This window comes from Equus asinus, chromosome 7, assembly GCF_041296235.1.
Source record: "Equus asinus isolate D_3611 breed Donkey chromosome 7, EquAss-T2T_v2, whole genome shotgun sequence".
NCBI classification, from domain to species: Eukaryota; Metazoa; Chordata; class Mammalia; order Perissodactyla; family Equidae; genus Equus; species Equus asinus.
In genome coordinates this window covers 80,292,706-80,314,154 of record NC_091796.1, presented here as the reverse complement: position 1 = coordinate 80,314,154, position 21,449 = coordinate 80,292,706, and the positions used below count along the sequence as shown (strand labels likewise).

At 39.8% G+C, this 21,449-nt stretch overlaps 1 protein-coding gene across 15 annotated transcripts in view; it reads right to left on the bottom strand.

The window, feature by feature from the left end:
- The window catches only part of SIPA1L1 (signal induced proliferation associated 1 like 1), a 360,159-nt gene that overhangs the window by 218,896 nt on the left and 119,814 nt on the right, over positions 1-21,449 (bottom strand). For 4 of the 15 annotated variants that reach the window (XM_070513913.1, XM_070513909.1, XM_070513911.1 and 1 more), the window contains one exon: positions 11,605-11,627. The exons of the other annotated variants lie outside the window; for them this stretch is intronic. The gene's annotated coding sequence lies outside the window, so the exon portion shown is untranslated. The remainder of the gene's footprint in view (positions 1-11,604; positions 11,628-21,449) is intronic. 15 annotated transcript variants of the gene reach the window in all.

The following is a 21,449-nucleotide window of genomic DNA, read 5'->3' as shown; positions in this document are numbered from 1 at the left end:
CATTACTTTTGAAAAACAGTAGAATATATTGCAAGTCTTGTTTATTCAGCCTATACACAACTCGGTGCATAGACAGGTTCACTTTCACGGACCCTCGTATCAATTTCATGGTTCCAGCTTGAGAATCACTAAAACAGATGTTCCAGAGTTTATGTACTTTACTTAGAGAAGAGCTCCTGCAGCAGCTACTGAGAGGCACTTCACTATTCTTTTTCAAACACAATCCACCAGGCTTATTCATGATCATTTCATAAAAGCAATAAACCAGAAAGGGAATGGGAAGTGGGACTGCTGCCAGAATCAGGCGCACCAACAGCAAGCAGTGAAGGAAAGCCTGAGAGTGCGATGAGCAGCCTTACACCCTCAGCAGCCCTTGAAAGACTCCTGGCAGTTCCAAACCCACAGAATAACTATCGCTCATACTAAAGGCCTCTGTTACCAAGACATTACATTCAGCGGAGTTCAAATAATTTTTCTCAGAAATGGTTAACTTAGAAAAGTTAAAGCTTAAAGAAGACATTTCACCAAAAAGGACAGAAGGATGGCAAATACAAGAAAGATGTTTAAAATCATTAACCGTTAGGGAAATGCAAAGTAAAGCCGTGACGAGGTATTGCTACATACCCATGAGAATCGCTAAAATAAAAAATACTGGCAACACCAAGTGGTGACAAGGATGGGAAGCAAGTAGAACTCTCAAACACAGCTGGTGGGACGCAAAATGATACAACCACTCTTCAAAATGGTTTGACAGTTTCTTTTAAAGTTAAACATACACTTACCCAATGACCCAGAAATCATACACCTGGGTATCTACCCAAGAGAAATGAAAGCTTCCATTAATAGAAAAACCTGAACACAAATGTTTATAGCAGCTCTATTCATAATCACTTAAACTGGAAACAACCCAAGTGTCCTTCAGTGGGTGAATGGACATCCACATAATGGTATCTGGTACATCAACACAATGGAATACTTAGCAATACAAAGGAACCAACTATTGATAGACACAATAACACCGATGAATCTCAAAGGCATGCTAGGTGAAGGAAGCCAGTCTCCGAAGGTTAAATACTGTATGACTATTTCTATGACATTCCGAATCATTAAGTTAAATGACACTCTCAAAAGACTAAATTATAGGAATGAAGTACAGATCAGAGGTTGCCAGGGATATGGGTGGGAGGAGAGGTGATGATAAAAGGATAGCACGAGTGAGTTTTTGGGGGTTATGAAATTGTTCTGAATCCTGACTGTGGTGAAAGTGATAGGAATCTAAATATGTGTTAAAATTCACAGAACTGTATACATGCATAATAGTTTTAAGACTGGTGTGATAATTTTTATTTCTCTTTTTACTTTAATTATCATGGATATAAATAAAATGCTCTGAAAATGTGGCAGATTTGAAAAAATATACAAAGGATTACATTGTAACATTCTCTTACTAACATGACTGATTCTGACAGACAAACAGTAACCATAAGAGAGCTGGAGCAGCTATACTATTAGAGCAAGTGGATTTTAAGACAAAAAAGGTAACTGGAGAAAAAGAGAAATAGTTTAAAATTATACAATGGTCAACTAATCAGGGAGATATAGTAATTATAAATGTATAGTCATGTGCTACAGAATGACATTTCGGTCAACAACGGACCACATATACAACAATGGTGCCATAAGATTAGTACCTTATAGCCTAGGTTTGTAGCAGGCTATACCACCTAGGTTTGTATAAGTATTGTAGAGGAGGAAGACATTTTCCTCTACCCTTCTAGGGTCTTCTGGCTGATCTAAGAATTAAATTGAGGAAAAAAACAAACAAAAGGTTAATAACATGTAGACATGGGAAAAACCCAGGAAAACCAAGTAACTCAACAAAATGGTCGAGGCCCTCACCTTAAATACCATCATCATCTAAAGACAAAAGAAGATGTAGGACAGGGTCAGCCTTGTGAACAAATGGTTGGGGTTCTGTGTGCTCCACTTTGGTGGCCCGGGTTTGCAGGTTCAGATCCCAGGTGCGGACCTATTCCACTCATCAGCCATGCTGTGAAGGCATCCCACATACAAAGTAGAGGAAGATTGGCATACATGTTAGCTCAGTACTAATCTTTCTCAAGCAAGCCAAAAAAAAAAAAAGAGGGAGATTGGCAATGTATGATAGCTCAGGGCAAGTCTTCCTCACCAAAAAAAAAAAGATGTAGAGGGTAGGGAGAGTCAGTCAGAGACTTCAAAGGGAAGGAGGGCAATTCACAGGTGGGTGAAAAGGAGCAAACATTGGGAAAACAAGTGTTTGGTCACACAGAAACAGAAGAGCACAGAGGGGAGCCCAACAAACAGGCTTTCCCTCTGTCTATCACCTAGCTCATGTTATGCTAAGGTGATGACTTGCTTCCTGAGACAGGTTTTTTAATCTGAATTCTTTTAGTCAGTTAAGGGGGAGGTAACAAGAAAAACTTTTTGAGTCTTTTGTTTCTCAAAAATAATCAGCCTAAGGGGCTGGCCCCGTGGCCGAGTGGTTAAGTTCGCGCGCTCCGCTGCAGGAGGCCCAGTGTTTCGTTAGTTCGAATCCTGGGCGCGGACATGGCACTGCTCATCAGACCACGCTGAGGCAGCGTCCCACATGCCACAACTAGAAGAACCCACAACGAAGAATACACAACTATGTACTGGGGGGCTTTGAGGAGAAAAAGGAAAAAATAAAAATCTTTAAAAAAAAAAAATAATCAGCCTAAAATAACCCTCATGCTAAAGAGACACGTTTTAGGACAGAAAATTTTGTTCCCCTTCAGTACACTCTATGATCTTTGTACAACAACGAAACTGCCTAACTACACGTCTCAGAACGTGTATCCTCGTCATTTAATGACGCATGACTGTATGTGGCAATCTAACAGAGCCCCAAAAGAAATGAAATGAAAATAGACAGAACTGAAAGGAGAGAGACAATTCAACAATAACGAAAGACTTCAACACCCCATTCTAAATAAATGACAGAACAATCAGACGAAAAATCGGCAAGGAGATGAACACTTAATAGCACTATTAACCATACTGACCTAACGGACACCTACACAACACTCCATCTCACAACCGGAGGCTACACATTCTTTTCAAGGCTCAGCATAGACCCTTCTCAATGTCACAAAACAAATCCCAATAAATTTAAAAGGACTGAAATAACACAAAATATGTTGGAGACTCCAAAGAATTAAATCAACAACCAGAAAAAAATTAGGAAATCTTCAAATACTGGGAAATTAAACAGTAATTTCTCAACAACTCATGGGTCAATGAAAAAAAAAAAATCACAAGCAAACTTAAGAAATATTTTGAACTGAATGAAAAACTTGTTAAAATTTATAGAATGCAGCTAAAGCAGTTTTTAGAAAGAATTTTATAGCTTTAAACTTAAGCCTAGAGAAAATAAGAGAGATCTTGATTCATTTCCACTTTAAGAAACTGAAGAGTAAACTAAACCCAAAGCAAGTCAAAGGAAGGAAATTAAATAAAGCTTAGAGCAAAAATCCAGGAAATTTAAAAGAAAAAAATCAATGAAAACATGAGGCCGGACCAGTGGCATAGTGGTTAAGTTCACAAGCTCCACTTTGGCAGCTCAGGGCTCCAGAGTTCGGATCCTGGGTGCAGACCTACACACTACTCATCAAGCCATGCTGTGGCAGCATCCCATGTACACAATAGAGGAGGACTGGCACAGATGTTAGCTCACTGACAATCTTCCTCAAGCAAAAAGAGGAAGATTGGCAACAGACATTAGCTTAGGGCCAATCTTCCTCACCAAAAAAAAAAAAAAAAAAAGAAAAGAAAAGAAAAAAAATCAATGAAACCAAACTTAGTTATTTAAAAAGGTCAATAAAATTGACAAACCTTTACTTAGACTGACCAAGAAAAAGAGAAAAAGATACCAATTACCAAAGGAATGAAAGTGGGGGGCATCACTATTGACCCTACAGTAAAAGTTTATAAGAAAATATTACAAAGAACTATATGCCATCAAATTAGTAAATTTTGATGAAACAGGCAAATTCCTACAAAGAAAAAAACTAAAAACCCTTATTCAAGAAAAAACAGAAGAACTGAATAGACCTATAAGAAAAATTCAATTACTAATTAAAAATCTTCCCACAAAGAAAATTCCAGGCCCAGATGGCTTCACTGCTGAATTCTATCACATACTTAAATAATGCCATTTCTTCAGAAACTCTTCCAGAAAATGGAGGGAAAGAGAATACTTCCCAACTCCTTCTATGAATTCAATACTATCCTCTACCAAAGCCAGACAAAGACATCACAAAAGAGAAAACAACAGATCAATATCCCTCATGAACATATACACACAAAATTCTCAATTAGTAAACCCAATCCAGCAGCATATAAAAAAGATTAGATAACTGTTACCAAATAGGATTCATCCCAGGAATGAGAGTTTCACTTAACTTCTGAAAATCAATTTACATAATACATCTGAAAACTAATTAATTTAATACAATATGTTAATAGAGTAAAGGACAGAAAGCCACATGATCATATCAACACATGCAGACAAAATTCAACACCCAGTCACGACTTTTATTAAAAACCCTCAGCAAATCAGGAACAGAAGGGAACATCCTTAAGCTGAGAAAGGGTATTTATATGAAGCCTACAGCTAACATCATACTTAGTGAAAGACTGAAAGCTTCTCCCCAACATTGGGAACAAGATAAGGATGTCCACTCTCACCATTTCTAGTCAACATTCTACTAGAGGTTCTAGCAAGTGCAACCAGGCAAAAAAAAAAAAAAAAAAAAAAAATTAAACATATCCAAATTAGAAAGGAAGACTTAAAACTGATAGCTTTCAAAGCCTCAATTTTCTAGATTTTCAATACCCGCACACACACAACCCATCTAGACAACTTCTGTTTAAAAACTAGAGTGACTGTGCTTTTTGTGTGGTAAATATTAAACCATGAGTTTCCCTCAGCTGGCCCTTTAACATCACCAGTGACCAGGAGCACAAAGGTTCTTCAATGGAATTAACAAACACAAACGAGAAGCTGAATATATCAATTTAAAGACTAAGAGAAGAAAATATTTGCTGAACTAAAATTTACTGTCTTAAAAAAACCTGACATAATTTCCAAGCATACATACACTTTAATTTTATCTCAACCCATTTGAAGAGAATTATATAGGTTTTACAATGTCAGCTCCACTCCTGACATAATATGCATGACCTTTGTTCTGCTGTGTGTCAGACAGGAAGCAACAGTCCAAATTTCCAATACGAACTCGAGTTACAGGTTCTGGGGAGGGCTACTTTCACAGTGACATTTATGACGAAATACTCCTTTTTATTGGTCAATACTATGTCCTTGGAGAGAGACAATGTCATCCTGCTCCATCAATTTAACTATTTCATCAGTCCCTAGTCACATACACAAAAAATATAACTTTGTATTGTTCACAAAATAGGACTAGAACATAGCCGGCACTTGCCCAAGTAGCTGTTCAATGACTACTTTTGCAGGGAGGGTGGGTGGGGCAAGCGTCCCAGATGTGCTCCTCTGATGGCGATTCAGTTGGAAACTGGAGAGCAGTACAGAAGTAAAAGGGATCCCAGACCCTGCCTTCCAGGGCAAGAAAAAGGGAGCGGAATGCATGAAAATGCCATCTACTCCCCTCAGAGAGAAGATGAAGACACTTATCTCAAGCTTCACAAGTACAATTCAAGCAAATTCCAGACGCATGTATGGAGCAAGTAACCGTCTTGATGAAGTTCAGTGAGCACAGGCAGAGGGAAAGCACACTCAGCCCTCACCCGCAATGCCTGGGCACCAGGGCAGAGGCCGAGCGGGTCCCTCAGAAGGCTGGCTTCCCCATGAACTCTGAGACCACGAAAGAGCGAACGCAGCAGCCTGGTCCTGTCACACAGCCTGCAAGTCTGAACCAGAGGACAGAAATCGTTTATACTCAGGGTTTATATTAACGGGCTCTACGCCCGAGAGCAAAACTGCTCTGCCTCTACTGATGTTCTCACTATTAAATCGCTTTATCTGTAAGCTGTTTCAAAGTCAAGGATTTCTCCTAAATAAAAGGCACCCTCAATGATACACTGAAGATGCAGCCCCAAAACCCAACTCTTGCTGCTGCTGCTTTTTTTCTTAATAAAACATCAAGTTGTCCTCTATACTGTTGGCAAAATACGATTATCCTGAAATTCAAGACTTCTGAACTCCTAACACCAACACCGTGTTCCTCTCTTCTGGCACGCCCGACCTCGCCCGAAACAGCAAGCAATCCACGCTGCTCCTCACCGCCAAGCCCTTCCTGTAGCTCTACCGTCAGGCTGCCAGCAGGAAAAATCAGGCGAATATCTCACTTCTTTGCCCTTCAGCCCTGGCAGTAGCCCATATTTCCCAACATATCCAAACAAAGGCCTTGTTGTCGAGGACAGGTCTGTGCCGACCCGGCTGCCATGGTCCCCCACCATTGGACAGGTTTACATACAGTCAGACCTCCAGGTGGCAAAGGACGAGGTGCTGACGGACTGGGATGAGCAGAACACAGAAGCGCATTTCTCTCGGGCATCAGTGGGTCAGTTCAGAAATGTTTACTGAACACCTTCTGTGTCAAACTCTGCTCAAGGTTACGGGCACACTGCGGGGACTAAGACCAAACCGCAGGGCCCCCAAGGAGACCGTGCTCTACTTGGGGACGTGTAGGAAAGCTCATCCAGAATGAAAAAGCTGAAAACTCCAGCTCTCGTTTGAGAATGAAAGAAAACAGTAGTCAACCCCTCTCTGCCCCAGAGTCACATCAGGAAACAGTTGCATCAACAGCCTTCCTGCTTCTACTCTTGTTACCTTCCGATACATCTCAAGGCAGCAACCCAGCCGCCTTGGTAACACACAATACACCCTCACCTAAAACCATTCGATGGCTGCTCAGGGCACTGGGAATAAAATTTAAAATCCTTGACTCGGTCTAAAAGGCTCTGCCTGATAATCCAGCAAATCTTTCCAACTTGGAAGGCACCCATCTCCTCAATTACTGTGCTCCAGCCACACAGCCTTTCAGCTTGTCAAACACTCAGCGCTCCTGTCAGGACGGCAGTCTGTCTGAAAGATTTTCCCACCTCCCGAGTCCCAAGTGGATGATTCCCACTCGTCTTCGTCAGCGGTTCTTTCTCCCGTTCCCCACCCACCACATTCACCCCATACACACCCTCAACTAAATGAGGATATCAGGTACATTCTCTCATATTTCCAAATAACTTGCTTTCACGTGCAATTTGCTGAAAATGTAGCCTGCAAAGCCTAACTCTTGCTCCTTGTGTGTGTGTGTGTGTGTGTGTGTGTCTGTGTTTGGTGAGAAAGATTGGCCCTGAGCTGACGTCTGTGCCAATCTTCCTCTATATTGTACATGGGATGCCGCCACAGCATGGTCTGATGAGCAGTGTATAGGTCTGTGTCCAGGATCTGAACTGGTGAACCCTGGGCCACCGAAGCAGAGCATGCAAACTTAACCACTACGCCACCAGGCCGGCCCCCATTTGTGTGTGTGTTGGGGGGGGCGGGGTTAATAAAACAGCAGGTTGAGCCAGCCCTCATGGCCTAGTGGTTAAAGTTTACGTGCTCTACTGCAGCAGGCCAAGTTCAGTTCTTAGTCATGGAACCACACCACTGATCTATGCAGTAGCCGTGCTGTGGTGGTGGCTCACATAGGAGAACTAGAAGGACCTAGAACTAGAAAATACAACTATGTACTGGGGTGTTGGGGAGGGAAAAAAAAAAAATCAAACTGCTCCTTTATACTACTGGAAAGACATGGTGATATTGCTTCCAGAGCACTTATTACAGTTTATATGCACATATTTACTGGTGTGACCATACTATTTGCTCATGTCTGTTCCAGTAAGCCCTAAAGTTCACAAAGACAAGTACAATGTCAGGTTCAGGAAAGAACAATGTCCCCAGAGCCTAGGATGATGCCTGACACGTAGAAGGGACTCAAGGAAAAAAACGAATGAATGATGATCACCATCAATGGGGACAACTGTAATTTAAACTTCAGAGAACTGTGCCCAAAACAGCTCAGCGTTTCCAAGAGCCAGACCTAGTTCTGCTTGAGTTTTCTGTTGTAATGAAGGCTTTACTAGGAAAACAAAATCCAGACTGATTAAGGACTGCTGACAGTCTACTTGTAGATGACACTTCTTTCCAATCATTTAGAAAGGTACCTAATATGTGCATCTGGTTTCTTTCTGTTTGTAAATGTGGATATCCTGTCTATTTGCAAGGATGACTCTGAGGATCAAAACGGGTGTCAATTACTTAAGCACTCGGCAACCTACGGAGAATTATAAAAAATTAAGATATTACAAATTTCACTGTTAAATGAAACCAAGAAACTTCCCAGTATTAGAACAGGCATCTTCATTCCTATTAAAATGCTAACTTTGAAAATGTTCTCTATGATATATATGGCATCAGTAGATAGCTACTCAACACCTAAGTTTGCCTTTTTGAAGGAAATTCTACTTTCTATAGTTTCAGCTTTTATGTTATCATGGAAAATGACTATGGCAAGTAAGTAGATTGCTTTTGTCCAAATAGGTATACGACAAAGAATAAATGCTTCCATAGATGTTTCAAACAATGTCTGTATGACATTTCTATCTTAGCAATCTTGGAGGCGCCCCAACACTACTTGTGCAATGCAAAATTATTCAGTGGTCCTCTGTCGGAAGCACAGCAATTATTACAGTAACAGGGACCACACACACACACATAGTACATACCATATACTCTGACCTCTTATAAACAAAAAGAAGCAAAAAATCCCTATTTTCTCTTTTAAAGTATATTTGCTTTGACATAAAAAAACACCATTACTGACACAGGTGGGTCACAAAATAATATATAATTTTGTGTCGCTAAACATACCCAAAAGACTCAATGTTAAACACTATTTAAAGGTGTATCAGCCTCAAAGAAACTATTATACAAAGGTGTTAATGAAGATGATTACCATTAAGACTACAAGAAAAGCAGTCTCCAAAAATGTAGATCTCCCTGCACAAAAAGAAATGTTTATTTTACCTCTCCAATCATAAATAATTCAAGTATTTAAAACTTTAAGTTTACCATTTTGTTTCAATTTTGGACAAAATTTTAGGCAATAATTCAAATATATCCATGCAAGGACAATATAGGTTTGCTTCTCTGATAATTAAAAAGTTAGCAATGAACTTCTCTCCAACCCCAATCTTACCCTATTAACTTTTCTGCTGAACACCTTCTATGTAAACCTTAGACTCGCGTGTGATAACTGAGATGCAAAGAATTACTCCATATTTTGGTAACTGATAATTCACTTGCATATTATAAATGTTAAGTTACATCACTGGATAAACTGACTTCCAGCCTCAGGTGAGAGCTACCAGTAGTTTTACCTTTCTCATCTTTAGGGTTACCAGTATTTACCCTGTCCCCTGGGGAAAATTTCCAACTCATCTAGATAAAACTGAAGATTATAGCATATAAGGGATTTATTACCTTAAAATTAACCTGTTAGATTTTTTTTTTATGTTCTCTAGGCTTTCCTAGTGAAACTGGAAAACATTCCATAAAATTAATGTACAGAAACCAGATTCTATTCTATGATAAACGGTCTCTCGTCTTGCCAAAAACGCGCTGGAAGTAACGAGTGTGGACTGAAGAAACCGATGTATGGCATGAAGACTGGGGTCCCATGTTACAAGGACACTGGTTTCATCTAGCCTTAATGCACGCCACCTTTCAGAGTCTAAAACAGAGCTGTGTGAACGACAAGAAATAGCCTATCAGATCCCCAAGCCACAAGAGTACCAGAGGTCAGTTTTCTAAAGGCAGTGTCTATTTTTGAACTCATATAAGTTGGGTTCTAAATTTGACCTGCATTTAAATGATGATCTGGTGAGGAATGTCCAGCTGGACTCTGACACAGTTGAAGTTGCTTGAGGGAGGTCCAAACAAAGTCCATTTTATACGCAACAGACAAAGCCTTCTCTTAGCAACGGCGTCCCCCACAAAGGAAGGGCGGCAGCTGTGAAGAAGGGCCATCCTGCAGCTGAGGGTCCCTGGAATCCACTTCTTCACAGAACGAATAAAAGCAGGCCATTCTTCACATTCGGATGGTTTGGGAAAACCAACTTCCGATTGCTCAGCACAATAAAATGAAGTCACAGAGCATATTTTCAATGGAGTGCATGAATGTCGTCCTAAAGACACAGCCCGCAGAACCTATTTTTAAGATTCCTCATAGTACACTTCCTTCAGAAGTACAAGTTCACAGGGCCGTGCTGACCAAAATAGTCTCACTGACAATGAAGAGAGAGTTTTCTTTTGACTTTTATGTTAAGAAACTGGAAGATAAAAGAAAACCATGAATACCCTATAATAATATCAGTTAAATAATTACAGCACCAATTGATGATAATTTTGGAAATTATCTTCAATTTTGAGGAAGCCTCCAAGCACTTAGAACTTTTACAATTCTTAAAAAGTTGTATTTCAAGGCTACTACAGTGGTCTAAGCTTGGCACTAGCAGTACTGTATCACTTAGGAAATTACATCCCATCAATTTTAGTGTCCACACTAGGTAATCACTGCCAGAACAGAGGTGGTCTATAAATACAAAACTACATAAATTATGTATCTATTTCTGTAAACCAAAACAACAGTAATCCAGTAAAACCCATTTAAATAAACTATTGCTAATCAAGAATGAAAGTAAAATACCAGACATGTCCATACATATATGTCACACCCCAAACCTGTCTCCTCTCATTAGCCTACAGTTCTGGCCCAGTCCACCATGCTTAACAAACTAACACTGATTCAGAGGGCAGAGCGAATCCAAATATTTCATTTTCTAGACATCTGAAAGGTCGATCTGATTTTAAGATCCAAAACCTATAGACCATGAAAAGCAAATGCATAGTCTCGACACCAAAAGCCTTGATTTGTTAATGCCTCATTCATTCATTCACAGAACATTTACTGAACAATGTGGCTGAGGCTGCTTGTTGCTACCCAACATCCATGCTGCCCTTGTTCCCAACAGAAGCCGCAACTCATCTAGAGGAAGCAAGGCATCTAACTAAAGACTGCCTTCCACAGCCTTTCTTGCAGCTGGGTGAGTCCACATGACTAAGTGCTGGCCAATGAGAAACAAGCATATGTGTTTTGAGAAAATTAAGCAAAGAAAGGTTGCTTAAAAGAAGCTGGCTGTGTTCAGAATTTCAACCTTTTCCCCTCCCTCCTTCCACCTTTTAGAATATAAATGTGATGCTTCTAGTAGCCATCTTATACCATGCAATCACCTTAAGGATGAATGCCAAGAACTGAAAGAGAAGGTCTCAGCAGTTTTTCTTTAGTGTTGCCACGTCCAGGGAAGTAGTGGTCAAAGATACTGGCACTGCAGAGGATATCTATCACCTCTGATGCTGTTCTTGCCTCATTTTTGCTACCAGCAGTGTGGTATCTCCTACATAGCAATACAAACAAGCTCACGAAAGCTCTGAAAGAACAGGGCTTAAGGAACAACACTTACCTTCCACAACGAGAACAATGTCCCTAAAGAAGAAATAAAACGTAAGAATCATGAGTCACTTCTCTGTTCATACCTTTAAGCTTTCATTTAATCACTTACACACTGAGGACAGTGTGTGCACGCATGTGTGTGTCTCTGTCTGCCTGTCTGTCCTCCACTATCTCGGAAAAATTTAAAGACGACGACTACCCTGGTTCACTTTGCAACTCTAGAACCCAGCACACAGCAGTGTGAAATGCACAACTTGAAGCAAATGAACGCAGAGCTCCTAAATTAAATCTTCCAATGACACATGATTCTAGAGTTTGAAATCACGCCACGGTACCTGCATGAGGGCCAGCTCACTCGATAAGACAAAGCACGGTGGAAAAACTGTTGCTCCCTGTCAAGCTAAGATGATCTGCTCTTTACCTCTGGGATGTAGAGACCTCACTCACTACCTCATGTTTCCAGGGTGAAAGTGGACTGGAGAGCTCCAGCCTTCCCTTCTCCTTTTCTGGTTTATCCACTCCCACTTGCTCAGTCTTTACACGTTTACTGAGCACTTCCTATGCACCACACACTGTACAGGGATGTCAGGAATAACAGAACACAACAACTGTCCTCCAGAAATCTATCATCCATAAAAGCATAGAAGCAATACCACGCAATGGGAAAAGATGATGGATATCCACAATGCCTGCTTCCCACGGGGAGGCTGGGCACTGTTCCGAGTGGCTCACCTGGACTATCTCATTTACTCCACACCATCACTGCTGCACTTCCTCTCTGAGATTAGGGCAGCAGAGACCTAGCAGCACCTAAACCAGTCAGAAGACAACCGGCAGAGAGGGAAGGCGGCATGCAGGACAGGAAAGGCTGAGCAGTGAAGCGAAACCTGAACAATCAAGAGGATGTGCCCAGGTTGAAAGGTACTGGCAGAAACTTTCAGGCAGAGAACTTACCAGGGAAAAAAATCCAGAGGCAGGAAAGACCACAGCACATCAGAAGAGTGTGGCAGAATCTGGCGCCAGAGCATGAGCAGAGCTGCCAGAAGTTCTTAACACCTGAAGGATTGAGCTTGCAAGAGACATAGCCAGGGAGGTGCTCTGTGAGAAAGACCTGATGACTTTTCCTAAATATTTCTAAATCGTGTCTTCAGGAAAGGCATAAAAGGATTTCTTACTCTGAAGTAGGTAATATCAACCCTGTTCCATTTTTAAACCCAGATTGATACTTATAATTTTAAAAGATTACTAATTGGAGAGTAACAAAAGGACATTAGGAATTCTACAAAAGCACAGCAGTGGCCTGGAAAAAAAATTCCCCAAACTGAAATATTTCTTTAAAATAGACCTACAAAATATACTTCCCTTTAAACTCTGAAAAGATGGTTAGGCAGATTAATGACTAAAAAATAAAGTCTGCATTTGGTGGCAGAGTCAACTCTTTCAAATCTAATTTCCACTCCCCTTCCCTTTAAGTCATAGAAATCTGATTTTATTTGGGCTGGCAACGTACCCACTTAAACACCACACTTGAGCCTGCCTGGAAGACAGAGGTGGCCAAGGAGTTTGAAGTAGAATTCAATGGGTGGGGATTCCAGAAAGTCCCTTTGCCCCCTTTCCTTTCCTCTCCTCATGCAGACGTCTTGGCTGGCGTTCCAACAGTGTCCTGTGGTTTTGTGGATGGAGGCCTTGCGCTCAGGACGCTGAAAGCTGGAAGGAGCCTGAGTCCCTCCCTGATGACTTGGTAGAAGCACCACCCCTAATGGTTTCCCTACAGACATTTTATGTGAGAAAATCAAACCCTGTTTAATCAGATCCCTTCTCCTACTAGTCAAACACCACTTCATTGCAGATGGTAGAAAATATTTAAAGTATACATGGTAAGATTTGGCAAAAAGCAGTTTCAAATAAATTTACAGTATTAAAACATATCATTTCATGATTCACTATCTTTTTTCATCTAAATCACACATCCACATCTTTATTAAACATCCTTTTAAATCAAAATAAATCTTTTCTAATTTTTCCTTTGGGCACCAAAGGCATCTGGTTCTTGGAACATCTGATCTGCTCTGGGAGCTGAACCGGGGAGAGTGAGCTGGACCGCAGAGCAGTCCCTGGAGAGCAGGCACGGAGAGCAGCGTGCAGGCGGAAGCAGAGAGCTAAACATCAATGATACAACACAACACAAACTGTTTACAAAAAGCTTCTTTGTGTTTTACGAGCCAGGCGAATTGTTAGGTAACAGTTTGGGCAGCTACTGCCCGCTATCACAGAATCATGCCGGGATTAAGTGTCACAGCATTCTTATTCTACTTGATACCTACCGTCATTTTATTTTTAAAAGGCGTACCTGCTTTATAGCAACCTGCCTGATGTCGGTGAGATTCATTATTTTATTTTTGTGGAAATGCTATTGCACCCCTTCCCCCACCCCCTACCATCCAAACAGCTGAAGGATGCTCGCAGTGGATTATGCCTACCGTAAACTGAGTGATTCCACAGAGCTGGGATGCAGCTGGGGAGGCGGACTCCTGTCTTTGGGCAGAATCAGAAATTCACTGACTATAGAAAAGAAATGTCAGGATCACCTTCTCCAATTTAACTCGATGTACAGGTTTTGTTTAAAGCCAGAAACAAAACCCAAATGGAGAAACTAAACCGAAAATAATCTATTTCCATTTTATCTCAGTTCACTTCTTTAAAAAAAGAATACTCGTTTCTATTTCAAATATTTTTGCCAAACTAACAACAAGCCTGCTGTCAAGTCACCACTACCTGACAACCATGGAATTCTTGCTGTATATTAAATCAGTGCAATTACACAAACATCAGTTTTCTTTATGGGCAACATGGCATAGCGAAATGTACATAATGTCTAGATTCAAACCTAGATGTGAATCCTGGTTCTCATAATTAGTAACTGCAGGTCAAACCTTGGGCAGCCTAATTTATCTCTGGTAACTGAGACTCTGGCCTCAGTGCCCTACAAATATAAAATGAAAACAACGCTATTACTCTCTGCCTTGCATTGTCAGAGAAGTTAGCGCTAATATATATATTAGGCACCATGCAGCTATTAATATGATGCTAATTACTAAAATGCTTTTATATATTTAATGGTCAAAGAATAAAAGATGAAAAAATTTAAAATAAAGCTAACTAAAAGCATCAAATAAAATAAAAAACAAAATCAGAGAGAGAGTAACTTCTGAGTAAGAGAGTCCTCAGCTCCTGCCTGAAACATTTCTAGGAATGGGAATTCACTACCTCAAATGGCAACTCCATCATTCATGCAACACTGCATTAACTATGTGTCAGTTTCGGGACCAGGCTTGAAGGAACAGATAATTAAGACACGGTCCCCTGCTCTCAAGGAATTCACAGCTCCCTCACATGAACAGACAAATACACTACAGCGACAGGCATTGGGGCACGCCACCCAACCTAGCGGTGTCAGAAGAAAGGAAGCCCTGACGTAAAATCTTACAGAACAAGGAGATGGAAAGGGAAGCACTGAAAGGACACAAGCACCCTGAGGTGAGAGCGTGGTGTTTCAGAAGGACCATGTTCAAAGGAGAGAGTAGCAGACGATGTGGCTGCCCGGGTTCCCATCAGAGGGCTGGGAGGCCACATGAACAATCCCGGCTTTCTCCCACAGGCTGTGAGGAGCCTTGGAAATGTTTTAAGCAGGAGAGTGACATGGTTTAGACATGCTTTTTATACAGAAATTATGGCAGCAATGTGGAAAACGAAAACTGAGAGCAGGGACAGACTGGGAAGTAAACCACGAGCCAGGTAAGCAAGAACGAGGCTACAGAGTGAGGATTCACATTTTAAGCTCATCTAAGCTGTGACAAGATTTTCTAAGGAATTACAACTAAGCAGGGTCTTCCTTGGTTTCTGGTGAGATTTTCTATACACGTAATCTCCCAACAGTATTGATGGCTGCAAAAGAAAAGAACCAAGTGGGCTAGTTTTAAGTTCTCACTAAGTGTGGGCCAACGTGAATGAAAGGTGAATTTGGAGACATTTTCATAAAGAGGAACATGCAACTTCACAGAAAACGCCACAGAGCGCTTTCCCCACTATCAGTTTCACACCCAAACGCCTCTACTTATGATCAGCTGTTAGTAATAGAAATAAAAACTGAATCTCAAACATTTATCTTGGTCTATGCAATGTGGGTACACAAGTGTTTCGATTTAAGTAAAGAATAAAATTCTGATAGCCCACAAATTTTGACCACTTTTAAGTTCCACCCCACCAACAACTTTAATGTGTCCTTGGTCTGTAATATGAAGTCGCTTATCAAAAAGAGAGCAAAACAGCTCCATGGGAACAGAAAAAGGATCTTATCTGTGCTTAGCTATCAGCCAAAACTGTTCGTAAAAAGGAAGAATACCACACAAGTTGTCTGGCTGACTCGAGTTGGCTGCTGCCTGTACATTCACAAAGGAAAATATGTATAAACACGAACATCCAGGCACAAATATCCATCTGGACAGGATGTTAACACCATTCCTCAACCCCTTAAGGGTCGTCTTCTCTCTCAGAAGTATAAATTCAACCAACTGGTTTAAGAGCATGTTAATTAATCCGAGTGAGGAAGAGAGGACAGAGAGAGCGAGTCATCTCTTGAACATGAATAAGGACTCATCTCCATAAGACCATTTGGGAAGTTTAAAAAGATTAAGTGCATCAAGACCCTAAACTATTCACGTGGAAAAAGTACCAAATTCTGATCTCCTTGAACCTCAGCTGTCTGAGTCTTCCCTTGGAGTCATTCCCCTGGCACTGGATTAAGGAAGCTCACTGCGGCACAATCCTACTCAGTGAGACGTCCTCAGGAAGGAGGTGATGCTACAACGTGGTTACTGACACCAAGCTGACATGGAAAACTGACAGAAGGAATGTTCTGACGACAGAATGAATCATAAAACCAAGATTGTTCCCTTTCTTTCTCTGGTTTAAATTGAGTGATCACGAAACCCAGCATTCCATTGTTGAGGCTTCCACACATCTAGTTAAAATGCTCTTTACTTTTATAAAATGCATAGATAATTTTTTTGTTGAGGTATAACTGACATATATTAGTTTCATGTGTACAATATGATTTGATATTTGTATACATTGCAAAATGACCACACAGTAAGTCTAGTTAATGTCTGTCACCACACACAGTTACAAAAAAATGGTTTTTTCTTGTGATGAGAACTTTTAAGATCTATTTTCTTAGCAACTTTGAAATAGGCAATACAATATTATTAACATAGTCACCATACTGTACATCACATCCCCATTACCTATTTATTTTATAACTGAAAGTTTATACCTTTTGACTCCCTTTACCCATTTCATCCATTCCACACCGCCCACCTCTGGCAATCACCAATCTGTTTTCTGTATCTATGAGCTTGGTTTTTTGTTTGCTTTGGTTTTTTTATATTCCACATAGAAGTGAGATCATACAGTATTTATCCTTCTCTGTCTGACTTATTTCAATTAGCATAATATCCTCAAGGTCCATTCATGTTGCTGCAAATGGAAGGATCTCCTTCTTTTTTATGGCTCAATAATATTCCATTTGTATGTATACGTGTGTGTGTGTGTGTATATATATATATATATATATATACATGTTACATTTCCTTTATCTATTCATCCATTGATGGACACTTAGGTTGTTTCCATATCTTGGCTATTGTAAATAATGCAATAAACATTTTTATTATTTAATTTGGTCTTCTCAATCCCTTCCAAGAATTTTTCCCCATTCAACAGGGTAATCTTATAACTGGAAGGTTAAGAACAAAGAAAGGCTCTAGAGTCAGACCACATGAATTTGATCCTAAGCACTTATTCCCTCTTGTGCCCATTTCCTCCCCTGCCAATCTGGACCAGCCTCACCAGGTTCTTGTGACGAGGACATGGTATAATCCATGCTCACTCAGCACAAGGTCTGTCACAGAGCTCTATAAACATTCCCAATTGTTATTAGTCTTAAATAATCAAAGCATGGCAAGCACTAGGGGAGACAATATTCAAGTCCTTAAGACTTGACCATTTTGTGGAAAACAGATGCTAAAATCATAAAAACACCAACACTATTAACCATTGTGATGTATCTATAAAGGGACATCATAGGATTATCCAAGTGTCTTCCATCTTTATATATTACTGCCACTTTCCATAATTTAAATGCCAAATGAGTTATTCTCAATTACCTTAAACTTGGCCTTTCTGTCTACTCCTATATCCTGCCATGATCCCATTAACATGGCCTCCTGAGGTTGATTTCAAGAGATTTAAGATTACCTACAGTTGATTCCCCCTCACTATTTTTAATGGATTTCTACTGATAATTACTTAAAATAAATTAGCTAATTTCTAGGCCGTGTGGTTGTTTCCACTAGGAATCTACTGAGCTATACTTGTTTTTCACCAGCTGTCTGGATAATTATATTTAGTCCACATTTTTTTTAAGTCAGTAGAGAATGAAAATGTTAATAATTAGCCCCTCTTTTTTGGACTTCCCTAAGTCCTCTAATTCCTCTTAAAGCTTATGCAATGGGTTCAGAATGCAGACGAAACAACTCACATCTCAGAAGCAGTTCAATAACTGGATATTAAAGGATTAAAATTAGACAATTCTTGATGTAATGAAAGATAAGAACTACAACGTAAATGGAATTGTGAATGACTATAGGCTTCCTAGGTGCATTTCTGCACCTAAAATCAAATGGTACTGAATGTAAATCTGCATATTGTACTAAAATGCTTACCCTAAATTGGTAATTTTTTAATAGTGACGAGGAACAAGAGAAAGAGTCCACTGAAATCTTAACATGGGATTTCCACAAAACTGAAAGTTTCCACTTTGTTCTTATATTTAAAAATGTAAATAAATCAATTCAGCCAAGATAAAATGACTTTTAAAAAGTCTATGAGAAACAATTTTCCACAGAATACCTATTGTTTCCAGATTTACTTAACTCAGCCAAAATATTACTCTAAATTTTGTACTTAAAAACAATACAGAGGGGTACTGGCTCCAGTTAAGATGAAGGAAGTGTACCACACCCAGTCTCTCCACTGAACACAGCTATAACACCTGGAGAGAATACATGAAGCAGGATTTGAGGGCTCTGAAACATAAATGATGAGAGCAAGCTGATTGGGGGAGAAGAGCACAACTCAAAGTACCACCAAACCAGGGATGAATTTCCTCATTTGTTCCTCCAAAATCCCTTAGCCTGGACTCAAGGTAGCCAGACACCTGGAAATGAGCTCTAGGATGCAGACAGAGGGAACAAATCCGCAAAGCCTCTTGAGCTCTAGTTTAAGAAGCAGGAAAGGGAATTCCTAACCCTTGATAGAATGGGGAAAGTCCCCGTGTTTCCTCCTTTTTTTCTCTATTCTCTTCCTCCCCAGCACAAGGCAACTGCAAGGTGGTGGTGGGCAGAGAGGACCACAATCACTTAAACCTCTGAGGGAAAGGAAGCTTCCCCTCTGATCAGAGGAGCTATGATCTCAAGAGGCAGGCGCAAACATCTGTTACTCTTTTGCCCTCTGTCTTCCTGCCTCTTGGTCTAGAAGGTAGGCAGTCACAGGAAGTGCACTGCCCTATTCTAAAGCCCCATTTTGTGTCTCGAGGACTGAAAGAGGGAACCTCAGAGAAACAGGAAGTACCAGGGAAATGGACTCACAAAATACAGCCAACTGATTTTTGGCCAAGATGCAAAGGCAATTCAACAGAGAAAGAACAGTCTTTTCAACAAACAGTGTTGGAATAATTACACATACATATGCAAAAAAAGGAAACTTGATCCAAAGCTCAGACCTTACACAACTATTAATTCAAAATAGATCATATAGATCTAAATGTATAATGGAAAACTATAAAATTTTTAGGAGAAAACATAAAAGAAAATCTTTATGACCTGGAGTTAGGCAAAGAGTTCTTAGACATCACCCCCAAAGCGTAATCCACTAAAAAGAAAAAGAAAAAAAAAAGATAAATTATATGTCTTTAAATTCAAAAATTCTTGCTCTGAGAAAGATACAATTAAGAGAATGAAAAAATAAGGTACAGACCAGGAAAAATATGTGCAAATCACATACGCAACAAAGGATTTGTATCTAGAATATGTTTAAAAAAACACAACTCTGAAAACTAAACCAGGAAAAGAAACAACCCAATTAAAAAATGGGCACAAGACTTGAACAGACCTTTCACCAAAAAAGATATACAAACTGCTGCAAGTAAGCACATGAAAATGACTGCAAGTAAGCTTAAAGCAAGCACATGAAAAAATGTTCAACCATTAGGGAAATGCAGATTAAAACTACCATGAGATACCACTACATCTACTAGAATGGCTAAAATAAAAAACCTTGACAATAACAAGTGGTGACAAGGATGCCAAGCACTTGAAACTCTCCTACATTGCTGGTGGGAATGCAAATTGATAGAATTAACCCTGGAAAATGGTTTGAAATTTCCTTTAAAAGTTAAATGTATATCTACCATATAATCTAGTCATTCTGCTCCTAGGTATTTATCCAAGAGAAAGGAAAGCGTATGTGCATGCAAAGACTTCTACACAAAGCGTCATAGCAGCTTTATCTGTAATACCCCAAACCTCAAACAACCCAAATGTTTCTCAATGGGTTAATGCATAAAAACACTGCAATACATCCATATAATGGAATCCTAACTCAGTAATTAAAAGAAGCCTACTATGGATACCCACAACAACTCGAATGAATCTCAAAGGAATTATATAGAGTGAAAGAAGTCAGCTTCGAAAGATTACACAGTATATGCTTCCATTTAAATGACATCTGTGCAAAGACAGAACTATAGGGATGGAGAACAGAGCAATGTTTGCCAGAATTTAGGAGTGGGGAGAGAATGTAGCCTGAGGAAACTTTTTGATGGGATGGACCAGTTGTGGGGATGGTTACAAATCCATACATGTGCTAAAACCCACAGAATTGTACACCAAAGAAAAAAAGGCAATTTTATTGCATGTTAATCTTTTTAACTAACATAAAGATATCTCAAATTGACAATAATATCTTGCATAATTATGTAAATATTGTGCTGAATATTGCCACAGAAATGGGTTTTAAAGACAGTGGAACAGTGTAGTATTAACTATTATTTAAACCAAGTTTATTTATAAAACATTTTAAAAGACACATCAAAATTGTTTCTTTCCAAAGTTAACTGCTTGGACACCAAAAAACATGACCGTTTAATAGCAAGAAAGCCAATATTCCACTGAGCGCAACAGTTCTAGTCATTCTGGCATCTGGCTTTGGAGATGCTGATGTTACAAAGCAGGTGAATCATCAAGGAAACAGATGCACAAACTCAGAGTCATCCAAAGTTTGTCCACTACAGTCCAGTCCCAACTCTGCCCCATGGGGCTTCACACACCTCGTCCATTTCCTCAACAGGAAGCACTCAATGTACATCGAGTTAGTTTTAAAACTTGAAGAGTGTGTATACACAAGTAAAAAGTCAAGGCAACCTGTTTCATTGAGAAAGTCTGCACTTTGTCATCACTACCCACCACAAATGGTTGGTGCCTCCACAATGTGCCAGAAACTGACCCTAATTTCTATACACCTCATGCTAGAATAGATGCTCCACTCGAGAGAGTGAGAGGAGGGGAGGCATAGGTCTCGACTGCACAGTTAAACCAAAATGATCCAACTCACATTCAAAATGCTACAATAAAGTCATTTTCTAAGACACATCTCTGCACTATTTTTGTCAAAATATGTTAGTCTTCCATTTGCTCAAAGCATTTTTTATGGAGTAATTTTTGCCTATATCAGAAAAAA